At 42.6% G+C, this 24358-nt stretch overlaps 1 pseudogene; it reads right to left on the reverse strand.

Moving 5' to 3' along the window:
- LOC141580135 (uncharacterized) overlaps positions 1-24358 on the reverse strand; it is a 64488-nt pseudogene that overhangs the window by 17693 nt on the left and 22437 nt on the right.

Consider the following 24358-nt stretch of genomic DNA (forward strand, 5'->3'; position numbering starts at 1 on the left):
AGTCTCAACGTCCTAATGTCCTGTATGTCCTTCTTCTAAAATTTCTTCAGTCATTTTGGGGTTTACTGTGCCCCCTACAGCTCTAAGGGGAATATTCACTCCACAAGTCACTTGCCTAACGATGGAAGCAAACTTCTTACAGCATGTACTGATGCATTATTTCCTCTTGTTCTAAATTTCTCTGCACCAAGCAAAAGAAGGAAGACATGTTCTTTCAAAATTACTTGACAGGAGATCAAGACCATCCTGGCCAACATGGTGAAACCCCATCTCTATTAAAATACAAAAATTAGCTGAGCGTGGTAGTGTGCACCTGTAGTCCCAGCTTCTCGGGAGGCTGAGGCAGGAGAATCACTTGAACCCGGGAGGCAGAGGTTGCAGTGAGCTGAGATCATGCCACTGCACTCCAGCCTGGCAACAAAGCGAGACTTTGTGTCACACACACACACAAAAATTACTTGAGGAAGGTAGGCTAAAGTCAAAACTGGCCTAGTAACTGCCTAGTAAATCACAAGTCATAAGGCATTTTCACCTCCTCTGAACCTCAAATCTTCAAGTTCGTTCTCCTCTCTCTCTCTCTCTCTCTCTCTCTCTCTCTCTCTCTCTCTCATTAAATGGAAAGATAACAGCTGCTGGGGTCTGATAACCTTGGGCTGAAACCATGGCTCATCCAATTTCAAGGTTGATGGGCTTAGGAAAGTTATTTAGCTTCTTGAAACCCCACTTTCCTAACATGAGTAGGAATATCTAACTTGCAAGACTGTAATGAAGATTAAATGAGATGATTGTAAAGCACTGAACATAATGCCTGGCACATAATCAGTTTCAATAAATACTAGTTTCCAGATTCCCCTCCTTGGCCTCTTTTGCTAGTTTGAGCACAGCATATGTCCTCATTGTACATTCATCACAAATTCCTGGACCTTTGGCACATCAGATGTTCCAAGTATTCAGAGGTAATAAATTGGAGGGAACCCCCAGGGCTGTGGGAAGCCTGGTTTCCCAGCCCCTTATGCAGACCACCTACTGCTGCCTACATCAACCACCCTGCAAGGAGAGCAGCTGCCAGACAATGGGACAGGGACAGGCCTCCATCTGTACCTCCTCCCGTTTGCCTCCAGCACAGAGGGCAGCCACTCTCCCCCAGGAGACGCCTGGGAGTGGTTTCAGTGTTTCAGATGACAGATCAGCTCGTGCTCTCTGACCCAGATTAGACTAGACCCAGAACCAGTCCACCCGCCTGTGTCACCAGCAAAGGATTTTAATTCACTCCCAGGAGACTGGAAGGAACACTTGGAGCAGTAACACATGTAATCGGCTGCGCTCTGCAGTGAGCCTGCGTAAGGCTGGCGGTTTCACATGTTCCACTAATATTTCACCAGCCTGTCAGCCTTAGCCTGTCCATGGGAGCCAGGCTGCAAATTCAGCACTCTTCATGTCCCCAGACAGTAGGGCAGGGGGGGTGGGAGGAAAGGCAAAAAGGAGGCAGGAGAAGACTCAGAAGGGAAGAAGAAAGAACCCACTTGGGACCTAACTCAGTGGTTCTCAGTGTGGTCCCGGTCCAGCAGCAGCAGCAGCATTCCCCAGGTGCTTGCTAGAAAAGCAAATTCACAGGCCCCACCAGGGCCCCATCAGAAATTCTATGGAGTCTGGCAATCTGCTTCCACAAGCCCTCCTGCAAATCCGATGCATGTTATCACTTGAGAACCACTGAGCAAGCTAAATAATGTTCAGGTAAACTAGAAGTCTAAATTTTGATGAGAAAAACAAGGACCCAGGGTTTGTTATGATAAAGGAGAAAATCTCTAGTTTGGGATGAGGAGGCCTTAATATCATTTCCAACTCCAATGATTGCTAACCACGCGATCTTGAGGAAGTGATTTATCTTTTCCGAGCCTCGGTTTTCTGTGTGTTAAAGGGGGTGATCAGACCTCCCCTGCAGAGCTGGGGAATGAGATACACGCTCTATAGATGATCTCACATTTATAAGCCTGTTGCTTGCTCCGCTACACCACATAGCTTCCCCTGTGACAACTAAAAGTGTCTCCAGAGATTGTCAAATGTCCCGGCAAGGCAAAATTGCCACTGGCTGAAAACCTCCATATTGGCACTGGCATGCTGCATATGTAAAAAGAGCATCACATCCAGTGACTCATATGCCAGTTTGTCCATCAACTAAATATCTGATCTCAGACCTATCTAGTTTCCTCATGTGAAGAGCTGTGATTATAACATCTACTTCACAGGCATGGGGTAATATTGAAGAGTTATCATATAGAAGATGCTCAATGAATTTGTAATCCACAGTGAAAATCTGATGTTTCTGTACTTTTGATTTGGTTGCTTAGAGGTAGACAGATGGCTAAGATGGACTTTCAATAACCTCTCTTAAATTACAAGGTAACGGACAGCTAGAGTCATGAAATAAAAGGAAAGCAAGCAGAGGCCACAGAGAAGTGCTGGGTTTTCACCGTGCTGAGCATCAGATGATAAAGCATCCCTCTTCCAGCAAAAGACAGTAACAGGCAACTCTTTTCAACAGTCCCCATTCTGAAGCTGGAAGCCAAGTCAATGTTGGAGTATCTTTATGTCATTCATGTAAGCGAGGCAGAGGGGAGGCAGGGAAGAAAAGGAAGTGGTAAGAGCTTGGGCTTCTCACAGATCTGAGTTCAGATCCTAGCTCTGCACATACTGCTTCTGTGAGCTTGGCCAAATAATTCAAGCTTTCTGAGTCTCAATTTTCTTATTGGTAAATTGGGTAGACAAATAGTAGCTACTTCTTAGGGTTCCAGTGAAAAGTTATATGATATTATGTGTGTGTAATAACGCTTAGCATATTGTCAAAAAATTATCACCTTGCTGTACTATGGTCTTTGTATGTCCCCATATTTGGCTGGGCTCACAACAAATGTGCATGATGAAACTGAAGACATTGTCTCTTAACAAGAATCACAAAAACAATACATTTCAGTGCAAGGAGAAACTGGTTCCACATTTCACTCTCCATCCTTCAGTCCTTTAAGCACATTATGAGTTTAGGGGTTGTCCAGAGAGTCTCTTTCACCAGCCCTAAGAGATTAACCATAACACAGCTTTAAAGGAACACTAATACTGCCCAGGGTGTGTGTGTGTGTGTGTGTGTGTGTGTGTGTGTGTGTGTGTGTACAAAGAATGAACAAGAGAAAAAGATTCTTCTTGAACTCAAGAACAGGTGGCTAGAATGTCTCACCTCTAGAATAGAAAGGGAGTCCCTCTTCATTTTATCAGTTACTGACCACTTACAACAAAGTAGCTCAGTGCATTACCTGCACTACTTACTTCATCTGCACAGCCACCATTGTGAAGATGATGTAGGTACCACTATAATCCCCATTTTACATGTAAAGAAATAGGCTTGTAGGGCTAATTACATCCATACCAGTTTAGGCAGACAGAAGTGGTCTAATTCAGTTCATAGAGAGATTTTACAACCGATCTTTGTCATCTATTCAACTAGCTAATATTTTCCACAGTCAGAAGAATTATCTTCCTCTGCATTAAGCTCCAAGTTGCTCTGAGACCTGATTTAGGGGAGTCAGAGGAACTGGACTAAAGCCAGGGTCATGGGCTGGATTTGTCATTTTCTCCAAACATCTTTACATCCAGGCCAGACACAGCTCTGGCGAAGGAAAGCCATAGAGCTGTAGATGTGATCCTACAATCTGTACCAAGATGGGGCTCCCACCTGGATTATGCCCGGATGGCAGCTGGCAGATACCTAGCTACATTTCAGCCACATTCAGTACCATTCTAGTGGAGCCAAGGGCCTATCTTCCTTTTTGAAGGCCACCAAACGTCACTGATTCACACACTCTTCATTTTGTGGGTCACAGTTAATCGTAAATATAATGCCTCTAAAATCTGTGAATTTATGTTAGATTTTCATCAATTGAGCCATCTACCTCTGGAACACTTGGGTGATACATCAGATATAGCCTCACTTGGCTTTCTTCCTGAACTCTCTAGAAACAGTTTGGGGCACATGATTTGGAAGATGTTCACTCAAAGGCAGCGTTCAGGTAGGAAAATGTGACTAGGTGACTGCTGGGATTGTCTCATTATGAAAAGACTGGCTTAGAATTCCTTTTATCATAAAACTTTCACATCTTCTAAGTTTAATCCAATAAGAAAAGTCTTCCCGTATCAGTGGAAGAAGTCAATCAATAGCATGCCTTGTCTTTGGACTCATGAATTTTTATTGCTAAGGCTTTGGGTGCCATCAGTCCTTGAGCTATAGTGCTCACTAGGCAGTAGGAAATGATGTACAGGAATTGAAGGACATGAACTATATTAATTCCTAATCCACTAAACTTCAGCTCATGCTAGAACCAAACTTGTCTCCAAGGCTTTGGGCAGCATTTGGTCGTACCATCTCTCCCTCTCTCAGGCACATCTGGATTGCTGATTTCCAGGATAACTGGAAATGAAACAAAAGCTAACATCTTACAGCCAGAAAACCCGTTTATACTTAATTGATGGTCTTAAAAATTGTGTCTGGGAGGAAGTGTGGTCTAATTGTTAAAACTAAGGGATAATGTCATGAGTCTAGTCTCTTTAACTATTATCAACTAATCATTTGACCTTTGGTTATTTAATGTAAGCTAAAATGACCTAGTTTTCTTGGCAAAGTATAGGAACATAGAATTAAAGATGTTATTCAGGTGTAAGAGTTATTCCAGATTAAATTCTCTGAAATGGAGAATTAAATCCTGGGCAAGAAGTTAGAATTTGTGGGCAAACTTGACCAAGAAAGAGACCAGTAGGTATTTCTTTTAAAGGGGCAGCCTCTCCATCCTCATATTTACAAAATTTCTACCCAGGCACCCAGGAATGAGTGATTTGGTTCTCAAAATGGGTTTAAAGACACCCCTCCCAGAAGTCTATAAGGCAATAATGAGTATTGGTGAACAATTTCCATTACTTGAAAAAAACCAGTAGGGTCTATAGGTGTATCCTTGATAAGATCACATAGGCATGCTATCTAAAACACTAAATGTCTTTAATTTTTAGCTGGAGAAACATATCTAATAACATATTCTGTGTAGAAGCTCTGATATTCAGTCTTTGACTAATAAAAACTCAAAATGAATTTTTATTACCAATTGAGGTTTGCTAGATCAAGGCATTTAAAATATGGGGTCTATGAGGAAAGAATAATAATAATAAAAGGCACTTGGGGGAGATATTTGCTTGTTGGACCACTGGCTGGTTATTTTGCTTAGAGAAGGGTTGGAGAAGTGAAGGAAAGAAATCAAATGAGTGTGAAAGGAAAAATGGAGTACACATTTTAGGTAGATGGAAAGAATTAGTTCTACAGATCTATTGTACAATATGATGACTATAGTTAATAACAATGTATTGTATTGTATTCTTGCAAGTTTGCCTAGAGAGTAGATTTTAGATATTCTCGTCACAAAAAAAAATACAAAGTGTGTGAGGTAATGCATACGTTAATTAGCTCAATTTAGGCATTCCACAGGGTATACATATTTCAAAGTAACACGTTGTACCACAATAAATAGATATAATTTTTATTTTTCATTTAAAAAAATAAATGCTAAAAAAGTAAGCAAGTAAACAGGAAAAAAACAAAACAGAGTAGTCAACAAGCAATCAAGAAGCCTTTATAAACTGAGTCATAGATTATAGCACCACCTCATGGTTGGAGGAGTTTTTGTTTTGATCATTTATTTTAGGTTTCCTTCTATTGTTGCTGCAACAAAGATAGAAAATAATTGCTCTCTAAATAGGATGCTTTAAGGGCCGGGTACCCTGGGTGTTGCCAGGGTGTCTTCAAATGTGTTTTACTTCCAAGAATATAAGCCCCCGAAATGCTGATGGACCACAACTTGATAGTTTCCAGAGTGGCAATTGGAAGGCTTTTTAAAATAGAATTTTCTTCCTAACAGGTTATGAATAATACATTGCTACCAACGTATAACCATTCTGGGTATACATTGTTACCCAACACAAGCACAATTCTGCTTGAAGATGGACTATACCTCCTAGTAACCTGAGGAGAGGCCAGCAGACTCTCAGCTGGCCTGCTGCCTGCCTGCCTCTGCAGCTACACACGTGGCCAACACCATTGATCAACTGGAGAAGCTCACCCAATGACAATCTTTCTCCACACAGCATTCCAGCACTACTACTAATCCAGCAAATTTGACATAAAATCCTATTTGCCTACCCAGCTTTAAATCAGAGACGTCACATTAATTTGAGATCTCACTCTTGGGAGGCAGTGACGCACGGGAGAAAGACTGTGGGGTCACAGTCACCCTAACCTAGTTTCAACTCTCGGCTCTGTCACTCACCTAGCTATGTGTGCTAGAGCAAGTCACCTCACCTCTCTGGGTCTTGGTTTTCCACCTTCTTAAATAGTGACTATATCACCCAACAGGATTACTGTGAGGATTAAGTGTGATAATATTTCCAAGTCAGGCAGCATAGTACCTTGAACCGAGTATGTGTTTAACAAATGCTAATTCCCTCTCTTGCCTGTATTAATCATAAAAAGAGTTATGCTTTTACTTAGAACTCCAACTTCTCTCTTTGGTAGCCCCTACCAATCTCCCCACTTTTGGCCATTTAGCTCTTGTGTGAACAGCAGTCTCCTTTTATCCGTGGAGAATACATCCCAAGACCCCCCAGCAGATGCCTGAAACCTAAAGATACTGTTTCACCTATACATATATACCTATGATTAAGTTTAATTTATAAATTAGGCACAGAAAAAAATTAACAATAGTGAAATTGGACAACTATAATATACTATAATAAAATGTATATTAATACGGTCTCTCTCTCTCTCTCTCTCTCTCTCTCTCTCTCTCTCTGTCTGTCTCTCAATATATCTAGTGTACTGTACTCACCTATTTTTGGACCACGGTTGAGGTAACAGAAACCTGGGAAAGCTAAACTGTGGATAATGAGGGCTGACTATAATTAATTCCAAAGATAAGTAAAGCTTGAGAAGAGGAATAGATTAACTCTATCGTGAATTTCACGGCAAGTTAAAGAACAAAATACAGACTGAGAATTGCCAAACACTTGATCTGAGCAGTCAATTCTCATCCGTGTAGAAGCATTGACCCCATACAACCAACAAGCATTAACAATCCCATTGTGCCCAGTGTGGTCACCAATCAGTTAAACCTGTGAAACCATGAACACAAGCCACCAACACAAAGTGAAAAAACGCAGTTAGGAGGCACAACTGAGCAAATTCACCATTCCCCAGGCCATTTCTGGCCCAAACTCTGGTTCCAGGTTCTATGACAATGGAATCATTTGCTCAGCAACCTGGCTTTACCATGCAGTCTTCCTCTGCTTCCTCCCTCTGAAATAGAAGGAGGGAAGAAGAACTTGCCCCATGCTCACTGTGGCTGATGCCCAGTGCAGAAGCCAGCTCTCACTGAATTTGTGAGTACAGAGGAGAAAGCCAAAGAATCAACAAAGAGAGAAAGCTGCTACCTTGATCTATTTCTAAACAGCAACCCTGCTGTTTTTCATGGGCAGACAGGAGCTGTGAATGTAATTGTGACCAATGCTGAGATTAAACCCATGAATGATTTGGCTTGAGCTTTTAAGGGTGATCAAAATTGTGAAGCATAGCCTTGTTTACAGGTTTATAGATCTGCCTGGGGCATCCGACGCCCTTGACTATGATTTATTATTACAAGGACAGAGATTATCTCAGACTGGGCTGGAAATGGATCTTGGCTGAGTTATTTAACTCACCGGATGCAATGTGTGAGAGTTGATGGCCTTGTTTCTCAATTTGTCAGTTGTAAAGGGCGTCCCCAAGGCTCAATTTCAGACCCAGTATTGTTTACATAGCCCGGCAATAATACATCACATGTGGCAAAATATTACAAATTCATTTTTATGCTGATGATATGGCTCATGCATAACGGCAGCCCATGTGCTGCTCTTTTTATTTGAAATTGCTGCAACGTCTCTAAAGGCACAAAGGGCCTTTTGTGTTTTGAACCATAAAGAAGAAAAAGTATATGACAGTTTTTAGAAGGACTAATGAACGGTTTGATCAGGCTCGGCTGCCATCTGTAAAAGAATCTCATTATAGCAGTTACGGTCATTATAATACCATACTATCTGAAGGTATCCATCAGGATTTTTCAGACTATTATTATTATTATTATTATTATTATTATTGTTTGGGAAGCAATGGAAAACGGCTTTCCATTTTGCTCTTTGTATTTAGATGATGGGAAAGGAATAATTTGAAGAACAATTTCCATCTGGACTTTATTCAAATGGCCTGCACTAGTCATCTAGAGATGACACTTTGGTACATACACCAAGGACCGACGGGTACACTGTGTGTAAAATCTGGAGGTTGCTTTTGACATTCTCCATATAAATAAATTCACTACGAATCACAACAAGTTGCCTACACACTGCTTCTGAAGAATCTTTAGCAGGAAAAACACCAGCACATTTTAAGAATACAGGAATGCCCCCAGTGAGCCAGAACTGCATTTCATTTCTGGACTTAGAAAGTAAGAATGAAAATCATGGGCATCCTTCTCAAGAAAGAACAGTGCCTTTCAAATAAGATTTCATGCTCTATGACAGTAACAAATCAAAATAATAAACAGATAAAACAGCAACTTCCTCAGGAATTCGGTGTGTTTTAAAAGAACATTTACAAGAAGGGGAAGGAAAAAGACAGAGTCACTCCTGCTTTTTTCAGATATTTTCTAGCCCTACAAAGCCCTGCCTTTTCCCACACGGAAAGATGGCCAGTGGCGGCATGGCCACGGGTAATTTGGATTTAATTGTGTTTGCTTAAGCCGTACATTCCACTCCCAAACCATAAAAACGAATCCTAGAAATCACAAGGATTTGAAAACTCTGGAGTCTGTGTCCTGTTTGCTTTTTCAAAAGAAGATTCCAAGAAAGCTTTATTGCAACCTGTGTGTTTACCTTTGGGATCTTCCTAAAACACAGTACCTCCTTTAGAAGGATGCATGGAAGATCAAAAGACGCAACCGCAGCGCCTCCAAGGAGCACTCTCAGCGCCCATTATTAGAGGAGGGTCTCAGAGAAAGAGGACTGGGTTTCCAGGGCCTTTACTCTCATTTGCAGCCATTTGCTTTTTTGACAAACATTTACTGAGTGCCTACTATGTGCTGAGGAGAAAATGCATTCTGGCAAAAGTACAGGCTCAGAATCTGATAGGCCTGAGCTCAGTGAATGGCTTTGCAACTTTCTAACTGGGCAGCCTTGGACAGATTAGTTAACCCCTGTATGCCTGGCACAGAGTGGAAAGTCAGTGGAGATCTATCAAAGGAACAAATGACTAAGTTTTTGTTTCTTCATCTATAAAATTGGCTGTCAGAGCCTGCCTCATGGGGTTGTTGAAGCTGTGATGAGAAAATGGGTAGACAGTACTTTATTGCTGCTGCTGTTTCCCATTAGCATTCGGTGGTCCCCGACCTTTGGTCTCCTGGAGAAGGCAGACAAGCAAATCAACAATTATTCTGCAATGTGGCTGAAAAATAAACTAAACTGAGGGTGGGAGAGTATGCAGTGCTGAGACTCAGAAAAGGCTTCCCAGGGAAATGGTTCTCGAGCTAAGGTTTATCAGGTAGGTAAAACCCAGCCAAGCAAAATAAAGGAGGAATGGCATTCCTAGCAAAGGGATTGCAACCCAGGAGGTAAAGAGGCAGGAGGGAGCGCTGTGCCCTGACAGGTGGCTTGGTGTGGCTCAACTCCCAGGCACACAGGGGCAGAGAATAGGCTAAAGAGGTGGGCTCTATTCAGTCATTTTCCTGGGTATCAACCTTAGGTTCTTAATCCAAACCAAATCCCAGTAATGAGGGCACAGGTAAGAAATAAACTTGGTCAGGTGCAGTGACTCACACCTGTAATTCCAGCACTTTGGGATGCCAAGGCAGGCAGATCACTTGAGGTCAGGAGTTCCAAGACCAGCCTGAACAACATGGTGAAACCCTTTCTCTACTAAAAAAGAGAGAGAGAGAGAAAGAGAGAGAGAGAGAGAGAGAGAGAGAGAGAGAGAAAGAGAAAATTAGCCTGGCATCATGGCGTACATCTGTAATCCCAGCTACTCAGGAGGCTGAGGCGGGAGAATTGTTTGAACCCAGGAGGTGAAGGTTGTAGTGAGCCGAGATCATGCCACTGCACTCCAGCCTGGGCAACAGAGTGAGACTCCATAAAGAAAGAGAGAAAGGAGAGAAAGTGAGGCGAGAAGAAAAGAAAGAGAGACAGAGAGAGAGAGAAAGGAAGGAAGGACAGAAGGATAGAAGGACGGAAGGAAGGAAGGAAGGTAGGTAGGTAGGAAGGAAGGAAGGGAAAGGGAGGGAGGGAGGGAGGGAGGGAGGGAAGGAAGTTGCAGGCAGGAAAGTGTCTATTGCAACCATGGCTGCAGAGTGGTAGGGAAGTTCCATGATTCAGCCCTCACAGAAGCCACCAGAAAATCTGCAGGAGTCACCAGGAAACCTGTTATTGTCCTGAAGCTCCCAACTCTAAAGGACATTTGAAATCTTGGCATTTTAATATTTTTCACCCTAGTCTTTTTAGTTCTGAATTACTGAACTTAATTGCTAATCCCATCTACAGTCACACATTGCTTAAGGATGCAGATACATTCGGAGAAACGTGTCCTTAGGTGATTTCATTGTTGGAAGAATCAGAATGCATTACACAAACTTAGATGGTAGCGTCTCCTACACACCGAGGTTATGTGGCATGGCCTATTTGTCCTAGACTACAGGCCTGTACAGCATGATCGTGTACTGAGTACTGTAGGCAACTGTAACACAACAGTGAGTATTTGTGACTCTATAACACCTAAACACAGAAAAGACAGTAAGAAACACTGTATAACAGTCTTATGGGACCGCCGTCGTCTGTGTGGTCCTGTGGTTTAATGAAACGTCGTTATATGGCCCATGACTGTAGTCATGCTTACATGCTTTACATATTCAGCTTTTCATCTATGAGCCTTTTATCTTGATATTTTACCTCCTCTGTGGTTATGCTTTTAACCTTTTATCTTATTAACTTCAAGACTTTTATCTTTTATTTTAAATGTCACTTATTTTATCTCATGTGCCTTATCTTACAAACCTTTTAAATTTTATTTTCAACTAACACTTTGTTTTTCCTCACTTTTTTTTTTTCTGGCCTTTCTGGCAGTGTTTTAATTTTATTCAGTTGTAACTTTCTAGCTTCTTTTTCTTTTAAAATAATTTTTTCTTTCTTTTATCTTTCATTTTCCTTTCCGTCCTCCCTTTCTCTGCCTTCCTTTTCTTCTATTTGACCCTATTTGGGTCTGTTTTTTCTTAACGTGCAGGGAAGACAAATGCTGATAGGGAAGGGAACATGGCGAGAAGCTGACCCACAGACAGATGCAGCCGGGTCAATGTCCTTCTTCCCCTTGGGTGACTTTGCGTGCCCCCTGCCCCAGTCCAGCTCCTTGCAACTTCCCCTAAAATGCAACCTAAGCACCCTCCGCCTGTTTGCTATCCCGCCCTTACCAGCTCCACCAATGACCTCCCCAGTCCTTTAAAGAATGGATTGAGAAAGAGAGAGACACAGAGAGAAAGAGAGAGAGAGAGAGAGAGAAACAGAGGAAACTTGCCTGCAGAGAATAATGTGTTAAACCCTTCCCCAGCTGCAGTTCTGTGACATAGTATAAAAAAGATATTGCAATGGTTTTTTCTTTCTGACATCATATCTACCAGGCCATACAGGAATTTTTTGCATGTTTAGAATCTCTCTCTCTCTCTCTCTTTCTCTCTCTGTGTGTGTGTGTGTGTGTGTGTGTGTGTGTGTGTGTGTGTGTGACCAGGGACTGTTGTGCCCCTACTAGGAGGTTTTAAACATTGTCAGAACCTATACATGTTCTCCCAGAACATCTGATATCAAAGAGCAAGAAGGGCCTGTGCATTTCCAGGATACGTGCTCAGGTCTCTCCTAGTAGTTGCAGGGCAGAGAATTAGGAAACGCTGAGCTTCTCCACTTTTGTATTGTTTTCCAAAAGAGAATAGAATGTTAATCTGAGGAGAATGGAATTTCTGAGATCACTTAATCATCTCTTAAGGTCTAGGCTGCTTGGTACACCTAAGAGTAATTTAGGGAACTGTTAATAATGCAGATTTCACCTATTCAACATCAGCCTTGGCAAAGAACTTAAGGCTAAATCCCCAAAAGCAATTGTAAGAAAAACAAACAAACAAACAAGTGGGACCTAATTATACTAAAGAGCTCTGCACAGCAAAAGAAAACAGGAACAAAGTAAACAGAAAACCTACATGATGAGATAAAATATTTGCAAACTATGCATCCAATAAAGGACTAATATCCGGACTGTGTAAGGAACTGCAATCAGCAAGCAAAAAACAAATGACCCCATTAAAAGATGGGCAAGGCTGGGCACGGTAGCTCACACCTGTAATTCCAGCTCTTTGGGAGGCCGAGACAAGTGGATCACTTGAGGTCAGGAGTTTGAGACCAGCCTGGACAACAGGGTGAAACCCCATCTCTGCAAAAATACAAAAATTAGCCAGGCATGGTTGTGCACAGCTGTAATCCCAGATACATGGGAGGCAGAGGCAGTAGAATCACTTGAACCTGGGAGGTGGAGGTTGCAGCGAGCTGAGATCGCATCACCATACTCCAGCTTGGGCTACAGAGCAAGACTCCATCTTAAAAAAACAAACAAAAAAAAAAATGGGCAAAGGACATGAACAGATACTTCTCAAAAGATGACATACAAGTGGCCAACAAACATATTTAAAAATGCTCATGATAACAGAAATGCAAATCAAAACCACAATGAGAGTCTATCCCACCCCAGTCAGAATGGCTATTATAAAAAAGTCAAAAAATAACAGAGACTGAGGAGGCTGCAGAGAAAAGAGAGCATTTAAATACTGCTGGTGAGAACATAAATTAGTCCAGCTACTGTGGAAGGTAGTTTGGAGTTTTCTCAAAGAGCTTAAAACAGAACTACCATTTGACCCATCAATCCCATTACTGGGTATATACCCAAAGGAAAATAAATTTTTCTACCAAAAAGACACATACACTCTTATGTTCATCACAGCACTATTCACAATAGTGAAGTCACGGAATCCATTTTGGTGCCCGTCAAAGATGGATTGGACAAAGGAAATACAGCATATATACACCATGGAATACTACCCAGCCATAAAATGGGAATGAATGAAATCATGTCCTTTGCAGCAATGTGAATGCAGCTGGAGATTATTATCCTAAGCAAATTAATACAGGAACAGAAAACCAAATACTGCATGTTTTCACCTATAAGTGGGAGCTAAGCATTGAGGACACAAGGACATAAAAACGGGAACAACAGAACATGAGAACTACTAGAAGGGAGAGGGAGGAAGGGGAGCATTGGCTGTAAAACGTCCTATTAGGTACGAGGCTCACTACCTGGGGGATGGAAGCATTCGTACCCCAAACCTCAGCATCATGCAATATACCCATATAATAAACCTGCACATGTACCCCTGAATCTAAAATAAAGTTGACATTTTTGATATAGATTCTTCAGACACTCCCCAGAGATTGTGATTCAATAATGGGTTCCAGGAATCTAAAGCTTTTTTTTGCCAGATGTCCCAAGGAGATTCTGATGTAGGTGGTCCACGGACTACACTTTGAGAAGCATTGCCTAAGCCCATATAGACAGAATCTTTTTATAGATTCTCCCTTCGGAATTCTCCCTTGGCAGCATCCTGCTGAAGGGGTGCCTCCTTCCCAAAGATGGCTTTTGTCCCTCTACTGTAACACTCAAGTGTGTCTCCTACCCAGAAAGATACTTCTGGTTCTTTTCTAAAAAAAACTTTCAGACTTCTCTCACGCTTTCCAATATTCCTCTCCAGAATTATCCTGGAAACTCCCCTTAGGTGCCCGACTCACAAATAAACCTCACCCTGGCAAGGGAACAGTCCCATTCCACCTTTGATGGGATGAATCTAGTTTGTCAAAGCTGGGGTGAGCTGCTCCACTAGGCAACACGACCATAGTGGCTGCCTGGTGCAGCGACGCCATGGGATGTGTTCCTGCAGCTGCTCTGGATCCCCCAGAGTGAGGCTTTCAGCAGCTGGATTCCTGTCTTGGAGCTCAGCCAGTTCCAGGATGAAGGCCTGGGATGCTGGCCTCTCAAATAGGTTTTGATGCTGGGTTTGTTTGCTAATCTGTTGTTCTTGTTTTTGTTGTTGTTGTTGTTGTTGTTGTTTGTTTTTGTTGTTGTTTGTTTCCTTTTTAAGACTTAAGGATGTGTTTGAATCCTGAAAGGGATGTAATAAAGGGGAGAAGCCAAGATGAAGGAGGAGGGACTTCCTACCTGAAGGAGGTCCCAAGAAGGCAGCAGAGCGGGATCCAAGCACACTTCCCCCAGTATGGTTAGGAGCAAGAAGCAGAGGATGAGCGTGGGGGCAAGCGGGAGCCTGGGCTCAGCAGCAGGCTCCATCTGGCAGCTCCACTGTGAGGCTGAAACTGAAGGAGGGTTCCAGTGGAACTGACATTTAGAGAGAATACAGGAGGAATGCAAGCACCGTGGCAAGGTGGGGAGAGTGAGCTCTTGGGAAAAACAAGGTAAATCTGCTGCACTCCATTGGGACCCCAGTTAGCATTGTTATACCAGAATTTACGATGTTAAAAATTGACACAGTTGTGCAGATTTCCTCTAGCAATTTTCAGATGCCAGGAGAAGGCAGAGGATGGGTTGATCCAGGGTTGGAGTCTCACTAATTCCATTTTGGAGAGACAGAAATGCATAGGAATTGACTATGTAAATGATTTTATTTTATGAAATCTGAACTGAACAATAAGGAAAATAAAGACAGGAGGCAGGTGATGGATGATGAGAAAACGTATGTATGGGGAGCTGGTCAAATGTCCTGATTAATTCTAAGAGCAATTGAAGCTGGAAAGGGTGTTGAACAGAAGGCTGGAGAGGACAAGAGGCCACGTTCGAGGGTGGGATGTTTGTTTTCTATGGAGAAGTTCCTGGACCTGACAAGGATCAGAATATGACCATGCGAGGAAGCTGCTAAAGTTGGACGGAAGGGGAAAAAGACAACAGAGTCCCAAAACAAAGAGGATGGTGTTTGTTGCTTGAAAGCGATTCCTATAGGAAGCAGGTATAATAACCTAAATGGAAAATTCCACCCCAAACTATTACAGAGGTGATGGCATTGCATCAATGTGAGACATGCTTCTGAGGAGAGTGTGGTTCACGTCCCTTGCCCAGGGAAGATGGCATACTACAGAGAATTTGCTCCTCTGCTCTCTATTATCATTTTGAAGAGACTCTGAATGGTATAAAAATGATTAGCTCCTAACCCTCACTTTAAAATGGAGTTTTATCACAGCTTAGCCTAGCCGGCCTTAAACATGCTCAGCGCACTTACATTAGCCTACAGTCAGGCAAAATCATCTCATACAAAGCACTTTTTAAAGTGTTGAATATCTCACGTAATTTATGAAATACAGTACTGAAAGTGAAAAACAGGATGGTTGTGTAAGTACTCAAAATACTGTTTTTACTGACCTCACGCTATGTTCACCCCATCATCAAGTCAAAAATCATAAATTGAACCATCATACATTGAGGGCTGCCTTTATACGATTTTTGTCAATTAAAAATAAATAATAATAAAGAAAAAAAATAAAAATTGTTATTTCTTAGTGTCAAAAATTAAGAAAATAAACACAAGGAAAAGGAAACAGTAAAATGAAAAACTGTATATCATATATTACTCAAAATATCACCTTATGAAGAAAATCACTATGTACATTTTAATGTAGGTAATTCTAGGATGTGTGTGTGTATACTTACGTGCATTTTAAAAAATGATATTGCATAGTAATATGCTTGTCTCATCTATTTAGTTATAAATGCAGTTCCATGTCAGTAAAAAGTCATCCAACATGGTTTATTTTTACATTGTTTTTTTTTTCAACATGATTTTTAGTGCCTACCCTACTTCACAGGTGAACTACAATTTCTTTAATCCCCTGTTTTCTCATTTTTAGACATTAGAAACAATGCAGTGACGAATATCTTTGTAACTACATCTTTGGACACACCTCTGATTATTTCCTTCAGTGAATTTTCTAGAAAGAGTCTTCCTCAAGGCCATACATGTTTTAATGTGTTTTTATACAGCCAAACTGCTATGCAAGAAGGTTGTATCAATTTAGTAATATCAGAAGTACCAGTTTCTACACACCCTCACAGGTATGAGGTACTACTCCTCTTTGGAATTAGTCTCTGTAATCTTTGCCAATCTGATAGCTGGGAAGTAGTGTTGCATTTTTATTTACATTTTATAGATTCCTCAGGATGTTGAACATCATCTAACATAGATGCCTTCCTGGCCCCACCTTCACCCCTCCCCAAACTGCTTTTCCCAGCCTGAACTTTGGAGTTTTGCCCTGAATGTACACTGAAGAACACTCTGAAAAAGATGCCCACAATGTGTATGTTTATATTCTCTCTAAGAATGCTGTGGAGTATGTGGATCATCATGAAAGATGTCTTTTTCTAGGACCTCTTTTAGTGAGATGAATAGCCTGCTTCTGAATATCCAGTTTATTTTTATCTGATTGATGCTGTGGAATGTGCAATTCACTCAAGCCTATCCCACATGCCTTCTTGGGTACCCATCCGACCCCTCTCTTGTCTCCCTGTGGTCTTTCCAATCTTTATTTTTCCTTTGTCACATTTTCTGCAACTATTTCTAATTTGATTGCATCTTGCTTCTTGGGCATTTATGCAACACATTGTGCAAAGAGATAAAATATAGTAATGATGAGTTGATTGTGAATCATTACGGTGGGTACCACCCCACACCTTGGCAGTCTCTGATACTGAGGTAATGTGGAGCTTCCCAGAGTTTTTTGCATTACAGCACACACAGAAAATGATGATGTTGGTATGACTCATTCAGGAAAATTGAGGAGATTCCAGAGCCAGAGGAGACTGTTGAGGGGTTCTATCCCCACCCCATCCCAATCCCCAAGGTGTGGGAAGACCATTGGTAGCATACAAGTTAGAAGCCCTGGACCAATGGAACAAAAGTACTTTACTAAAGTAAAGCTAATAAAAGTAAATTCTTTCCTGACTTGTGCCTGCTTCAAAAGAAATGCTTTTTTTTTTTTAACTTCAGGTAAATGTATATTATTTAGATATAATATAAAGGAAATGAGAATGATTCCCTAGTATGGAAGTTACCTACAGACAGCTGCTACCCTTATGTGCTTCTGGAATTTGTGTTCATCTGTGTACTTTTCCTCCTTTTTTTTTTTCCCATGCTTCTTTTTTTTTTTTTTTTTTTTTTTTTTTGAGATAGAGTTTTGCACTGTCACCCAGTCTGGAGTGCAGTGGCATGACCTTGGCTCACTAAAACCTCTGCCTCCTGAGCAATTCTCCTGCCTCAGCCTCCCAAGTAGCTGGGATTACAGGTATCCACCACCACACCCAGGTTTTGGTGTTTTTTGTTTTTTGTTTTTTTGTTTTTTTAAGTATAGAAGGGATTTCACTATGTTGCCAGGCTGCTCTCAAACTCCTGACCTCGTGATCCGCCTGCCTCAGCCACCCAAAGTGCTGGGATTATAGGTGTGAGCCACTGCACCCAGCCCCCATGCTTCTTTAAAAGCATCCAATCCCTTCCCAGAGCCAGAAGCTGGCACCTTCTATTCATGAAGACCCTGGAGTCTTTGGCTCTGCCTCTCCTAGGCTGGCTCCTGTTTTCCCACCCAGACTAGGATTCAGATACCTCAACTCAGTGCCTTCTCTCATGGTGGTGAAGAGGACTCAGATGTTCTTCATGCATGTTTCAGTTTTCTGGATACACAGCTAAGCTGCCTTTCCTGGCACGCCTGTATCTAGGTGGGGCGCAGCAGAGGGTCTCACCATAGCATGCGAGCAGGGCTGGCTATGTCACTGCTGGGCCCAGGGAGCTCAGTGTGTGTAACTTCTTTACTCTCTCTCTTCCCCCATCTGCCAGCTGGACCACAGCAAGGTGACCTCAAAGTCCCATTCTGGAGACGGCAAAGCCGCACAGTGGGAGAAGAATGAAACCCTGAATGACTGCACAGGGGAGAGCTCCCCACTAACTGCACTGAACGGTGACATAGTAGAGAGATAAATCTATATAGTTTAAGATCGTCAGCATTCAGGGAGTTGTCTGTTACAGCAGTTCGCATATGCTAATTATGTACTCATTTTTTTTTTTTGTTTCTAAATAAAGGAAAAGCAGGCCCTTCTAACTTTTTCATTTTAAGATTGTGATTACCAATCACAGGGCATATACCCCAAATGTAGGGTTTTTTCCTAAAAAAAAGGGGGGGGCAAGGGAGGTTTTGGAATTATTAAATTCTTAGAACAGTGTTTCCCAGAGGGTACTTGGTGGAACACTAGTTCCCCCAGGAGTACATAGCAAAATTTAGAAAAGGATAATGTATGGCTTAATAATATCGGGAATTGGAGAATTAAAGGAAATGGGCTTCTTTGCTACAGGCCTTCTCAGGGCCTTTGAAAGACAGTTGTACATTGTCTCTCTCCACAAGGGGGCTCTGTTGAACAGATTTGTCTCGACCCAAAAGACTAAAGAGCAAATTGGAGCAGAGCAAGAACGGGCTCCTTTCAGAGTGAGATTTGTACCTCTGAGTACGTTTAGAAGCAGAAATTCCATTTCTGCCCTAGCCTATACTGATTCTCCTAAAGCAGATCTTTTAATGACCACTCCCCCACAGCAGAGGACCCAATCTGCCTGTTCCATCATCCACCTCATTGTGCTGCATCAAACCCACCCAGGTGTGGTGGTACCACCGCCCCGGTGAAAGCAACAGGCCCCTCCCACCTCAGGGCCTCTAACGTGGAATCATCATGGCCTCTTCCCAGGAAGGCAAAGGAAAGACAGTCTCCAATTGCCCAACAGCTACTGTAGCTGAATCGGTAATGTGGTATAGCCAAAGAGAAGGTGGATAAGAGTCATACCGTGAGTGGCATAAAGGGAAAGACTGAGGAAGGACACCAAGGCCTCAGTGGAACAGAGGATACCAAGCCAGTGAGACAAGATTGGAGTGTGTACTTGGTGACAGTCTAGAGGGGGCAAGAGGTGTTGTTGCCCAAATTCCGTATGAACACATTAGCAGTCAACTGCCTGCAAGCCTCCTGGCAAATAGAGTGCAGCCTTGCGTCAATCTCTGAGGGAAAGGCTGTCCAAACTTGCTCTGAAACACATCCAGCTGAATGCTGTAACCCTATAGTCTTCAAGCCTCAACACTAACTCTAAACTGTATCACCTGCCCCTGCCTGGAGCCGGAGATTCCATTTCCTGGCATGATTGCAGCACGCAGAGCTCAGCAAACAAGTTGCTTTTAAGATACTTTTAAGACAAACTAAATGTGGAGTTTAGGTTTTAATCTCACCTGGAAGATGGCTAGCACCAACATCAGGAGAAGTCTCTGTCAGCTTAAACCAGAGGAGGCAATGTTGTCCCAAGAAAGGAAGCAGAATAGGGCCTGGCCTCAGTGGTGCTCGCCAGTGACTCTCCTATCTGTGGCACACTAACATAGCAAAAACACCAGCTGGTGTTGCAGAAATCATCCAGCACTGCTCCTTGAGGACTTACGAACTCAAGTCATTGTCTACCTAGATTTAGCAGGAAAAACGGAATGTCCAGGCTGAAACTGTACCCTTCGTCTCTCTAGATACCAAAGCCCAGGCATTCATACTCCTCAAAGTCAAAGCACCCCTCACTACCAGCACCAGCCATGAATCCAGCCTCTGCCAGGGAGAAGCAGTGCCTGGAACCGCTGCTGGACCTCCACCACTGTCGCTCTCCCCACAGCTCTACCTCCTTTATTTGTTTTACTCACAGTACTGGACATACCAGAGCACAACAGATACATGTCAAATGAGTGAAAACGGTGTCAAATACATGGAATAATGCCTTGATGAACTCTAGCTCCAACCTAAGTGCTGCCAGTCTCTTTTGCTCCCCTTTAGGTCTTCATTGGATCTCCTAATTGTTCTCCAGCATCATCCTCTCTGAATGTGTGTTACAGACGCAGTTCCCAGGCCTGCCATTGGACATTCGGAAGAAGAGGCAGAGGGGAGAGCCCAGGAATCTGCATTCTGAAACCTCTACCCAGGAGACGCTCTGCACAGAGTGTGAAGAATGCTGCCCTAGGTTCCTATTCCCAGCAGCCATCCTTCCATCCAGAGTGAACTGCAGACCTGCCCACGCCCACGCACTTCCTGCTTCCCTGAGGACACCGTGGACGCCCATTGGTATGCCAGCCTCTCTGCTCTCTGTCATTGCCAAACCAGCGAGTCCTGGCCTCTGAGAAAGGGGCACACTCTTCCCAGTCTTGCCCGTAAACCCACCTCTACTGCCCCCCAGGCCATCGCCACTGCCCACATGTGCTGTCAGATGAGATTCCGCTGCAGCCCCTCTGCATGTGAGATCACTCAACGTCCCTATTCTTTAAAAACAAAAAATTCAGGTCTGTCCTCCCTTCACCAACAAACCCTTTAAACCTGCCTACCCTAGGGATCCTTGTTCTCCACCTTCCGCTTACTCTCCAGTCCTCACCACCTGCCCACACTCCTCTGCCGGGCCACCTGAAGCCTCCGTCATGAAAACGATGCTGTGTTACACCCAAGGGTGCTTTACAGCTCATGAAACACTTTCACACACGTTTTGTCATTTGAACTTCACGACTCTGTGAAAAAAGCATGTAATATCTCAGTCCCTAACTTCAGGCTGGATGATAGTACCACCTTCCCAATGTTTGCCATATCCTTTTGCCCCTGAGTTATTTACTAAGTATTTTTCTTAAATAGATTCATCTATTTTAACAAATTTATTTTGAAAGAAAAATGCACACTGTTCTTAGGAATAGGGAATCAATGTCATTGGTCTTAAATAAGGGGCATCAGAATAAAGAAATTCAGTGGAAACAACAATGTTGTTATATTTTAAAGTCAGAGACTCCAGTCTGTGGCTGAAGGTGAACTCCTGAGCCACTGGAGAAATTCAGCTCTCTGGTTTCTCCCACCCAGAGGAGGAAGGCTCACTCCACCTACTTGGCTTCCTCCTGGCCCTTCCAAGTCCACAGAGGCCTGTCTCACTCACAAGGATCAATGTCAACCCTTCTCCTGTCCCCAAAAGCCAGACTTTTCCCAAGATCTAATCCCAGACACTGCTCTCCAACCACTGACCAATCCAGGAGGAGGAAGCTCCTTCTCAGTACCCCCATAAGGATCTCAGTGGAGCCTTGCACTCAGGTGCCCACAGATTTCTGTGACAGCCCATGGGAGAGGCAAGGAATGGGGTACTGGGAGGACATAATGGGGGCCATGCTCCAGTGACCATGTTTCCAGCATTTTCTTTGTAATTCTAGCCAGAAACGACTTCCTGACAAGGCTTAGAGCCCACAGTCCATTCACATCTTGTCTTAAATGAGGATGCTGCAGCCGCTGTGAAAAAGAGTATGGAGGGCCCTCAAAAAATTAAGCATAAAATTACCATTTGATCCACCAATTTCACTTCTGGGCGTGTACACAAAGAAATCAAAAGCAGGGCATGGAAGAGATATTTGTATGCCCATGCTCATAGCAGCATTATTCACAAAATCTAAAGGCAGAAATAACCCAGGTGTCCTGGATAGTTGAATGAATAATCAAAATGTGGTCAATCCGTACAACAGAATATTATTCAGCCTTAAAATGACAGGAAATTCTGACACATGCTATAACATAGATTAACGATGAAGATATTATGTGAAGAGGAGGCCAGACATAAAAGGACAAGCATTATACAATTCTATTTCTATGTGACACCTAGAGTAGTCAAAGCAATGGAGACAGAAAGTATTAATAGAATGGTGGTTGTCTGGGGCTGGGGAATGGGGGATGAAGAATGATTATTTAATGGATATAGAGTTTCATTTTGGGTTCATTAAAAAGTTCTGGAAACAGGCCAGGCGCAGTGGCTTATGCCTGTAATCCCAGCACTTTGAGAGGCTGAGTGAAAGATTGCTTGAGCCAGGAGTTCAAAGTTGCAGTGAGCTATGGTCACACTACTGCACTCGAGCCTGAGTAAGAGAGCGAGACCCTGTCTCGAAAAATAAAAAATAAAAAAATGTTCTGGAGACAATGGTGATAATTGTACAACAATGTGAATGTACTTAATGCTACTCAACTGTATACTTAAAAATGGTTAAAGTGGTGATTGTTATATCTATTTTACCACAGTGAAAAATGAGATCAGCAGCTATTACAAAGGCATTACAGTCATATTAACAACAAATTGAAACTTTCTGTTTTACCAAATTCGGACTGAATGAAACTGAAAGGCAGATCACTTTCTTACTGTGTGACTCAGTATGATTTTGAAGGTCACATTCCAGTATCTTCAAAACCATCAACTGATGTTGGCATGTTTACCAAGTTTGCGGAAAACACTCTAATATCTTACACACTTATTACACAGATGAAGACAGTAATAATGAATCCCAGACATAACAGATGTAATAAGTGAATTCCCCAAGGTCACACATAGTAAGTGGCTTGAAAGAGGCTATTCTGATTCCTGACTTGATGTCAATCCCATTAACCCGGAGCATTCCTTCCCCTTTCTCCTCTCTTCTTCTCCTTTGGCATCCAGGACTGAACTCCTTTTGTTCTTCTCCTTCCTGTTTTTCTTTCTGTATTTTTTGTGGGTATTCTTAAATTAATAGACTTCGTTTTTCAGAGCAGTTTTAGGTTTACAGAAAAATTGAGCAGAAGGTGCAGTTTCCACATAACTACCCCTCCGCCCGCTAACATCCCCATTATTAATATCTTGTGTTAGCATGGTGCATTTGTTATAACAGATGAACTAATACTGATATGATATTATTATAGCCCACAGTTTATATTATGGTGTACTGCTTGTCTTGTCCATTCTATCGGTTTTGACAGATGTATAATGACAGGCACCTACCACCAAAGAATCGCATAGTTCCACTGCCCTAAAATCCCATTTGTTTCTCTTGATACACCCGAGTTTAGAGATTTCCCAGAGTCTAGCCCTCTCCTCTTTCTCTCTTTGCTTTACTGGGGCAGGAAATGCCCTTGGGGGATCTCTTCCTCCCCACATTTTCAGGGATCACTTCCATCTTGACACCTCTCCGAGTGACCTCCCTGCTGGCCTGCTGCCAGCACCACTGGGATGTGGAAGAAACCCCACTGTGCTGTGTGTCTCCGCCCCCCACCACTGACCACCTATTTCTCTTAATGACAAGCCATCTTCCTAGTCACCTCATCACCCTGGATTCAACTTTGGCTCTTCTCTTCTTATCCTTTGAGGCAGAGACCTTAAAAGGGGGCAGGGAGCAGTGACAGGTTGAAGTCATGTTTGCAATGATCGTAGACTCTCTGGCTGCGGGAATCTATCTTCAAGTCCTCTGACCCATGCAAGGTGAATGGCAAAAATAATGACCTGGCAAGCCAGCAGCCACTTTCACAGAAGAAGTGCTTCTTTGTAGTCAACCCAGGAAAGACCCCTCCCTTTATTTTCACATTAAACAGGTCTTCCCTCCCCACCCCCTCTGCTGCCTTTGAAGCCTCTCTTCTCTGACCCAGGTCTTGGCACTGGAAGGAAAGAAAGTCAGGATGAGACCAGATTTGCTGATCACCAATAGAATGACTGAGCTGATTCCCTGATGGCAAAGTTCAAAGAATTTATTAAAGGTTCCTTTTAAATATAAACTTATCAATTTAATAAAAAGTACTGCACAAGGCTAAGTCTGACCCAATGTTTGCCCTCAAGTATTTCGGTGAAGAGTTGAGGAGAAACCTGTGTAAATAAAGAATGAAAATTAAAAAAAAAAAAAAAAAAAAAAAAAGAATGAAAATTCAGTGTGATGTACTGTGTAACTATAGAGGTCGGAAGATGACAAAGGAATGTATTGGGGCGCGAGGATTGTGTCCAGGTGCATGTAGCAAGAAACAGTGACACAACCAAATAGGAGTCATTTTTCCCAAATAACAGAAAGTGCAGAGCTAGGTAATCAGGGAGGAAGCACCAGAAGCTCCATTGAACCATCAGGTCTCAAACTCCCTTCATCATTCCCCGCCGCCATCCCTCATTTGTGACTTTCATCTTTACACCTACAAGATGACTGCTTGCACATCCAGACATCCAATGTGGGTTGTGGGCATGAAAAACAGCTAATGGTGAAGGTCAAAAGGCATGTACCAAGTGAGACTGTCTCTTTTAACCAGGAAATTAAG

Source organism: Saimiri boliviensis, chromosome 10 (assembly GCF_048565385.1).
Source record: "Saimiri boliviensis isolate mSaiBol1 chromosome 10, mSaiBol1.pri, whole genome shotgun sequence".
Taxonomy (NCBI): domain Eukaryota; kingdom Metazoa; phylum Chordata; class Mammalia; order Primates; family Cebidae; genus Saimiri; species Saimiri boliviensis.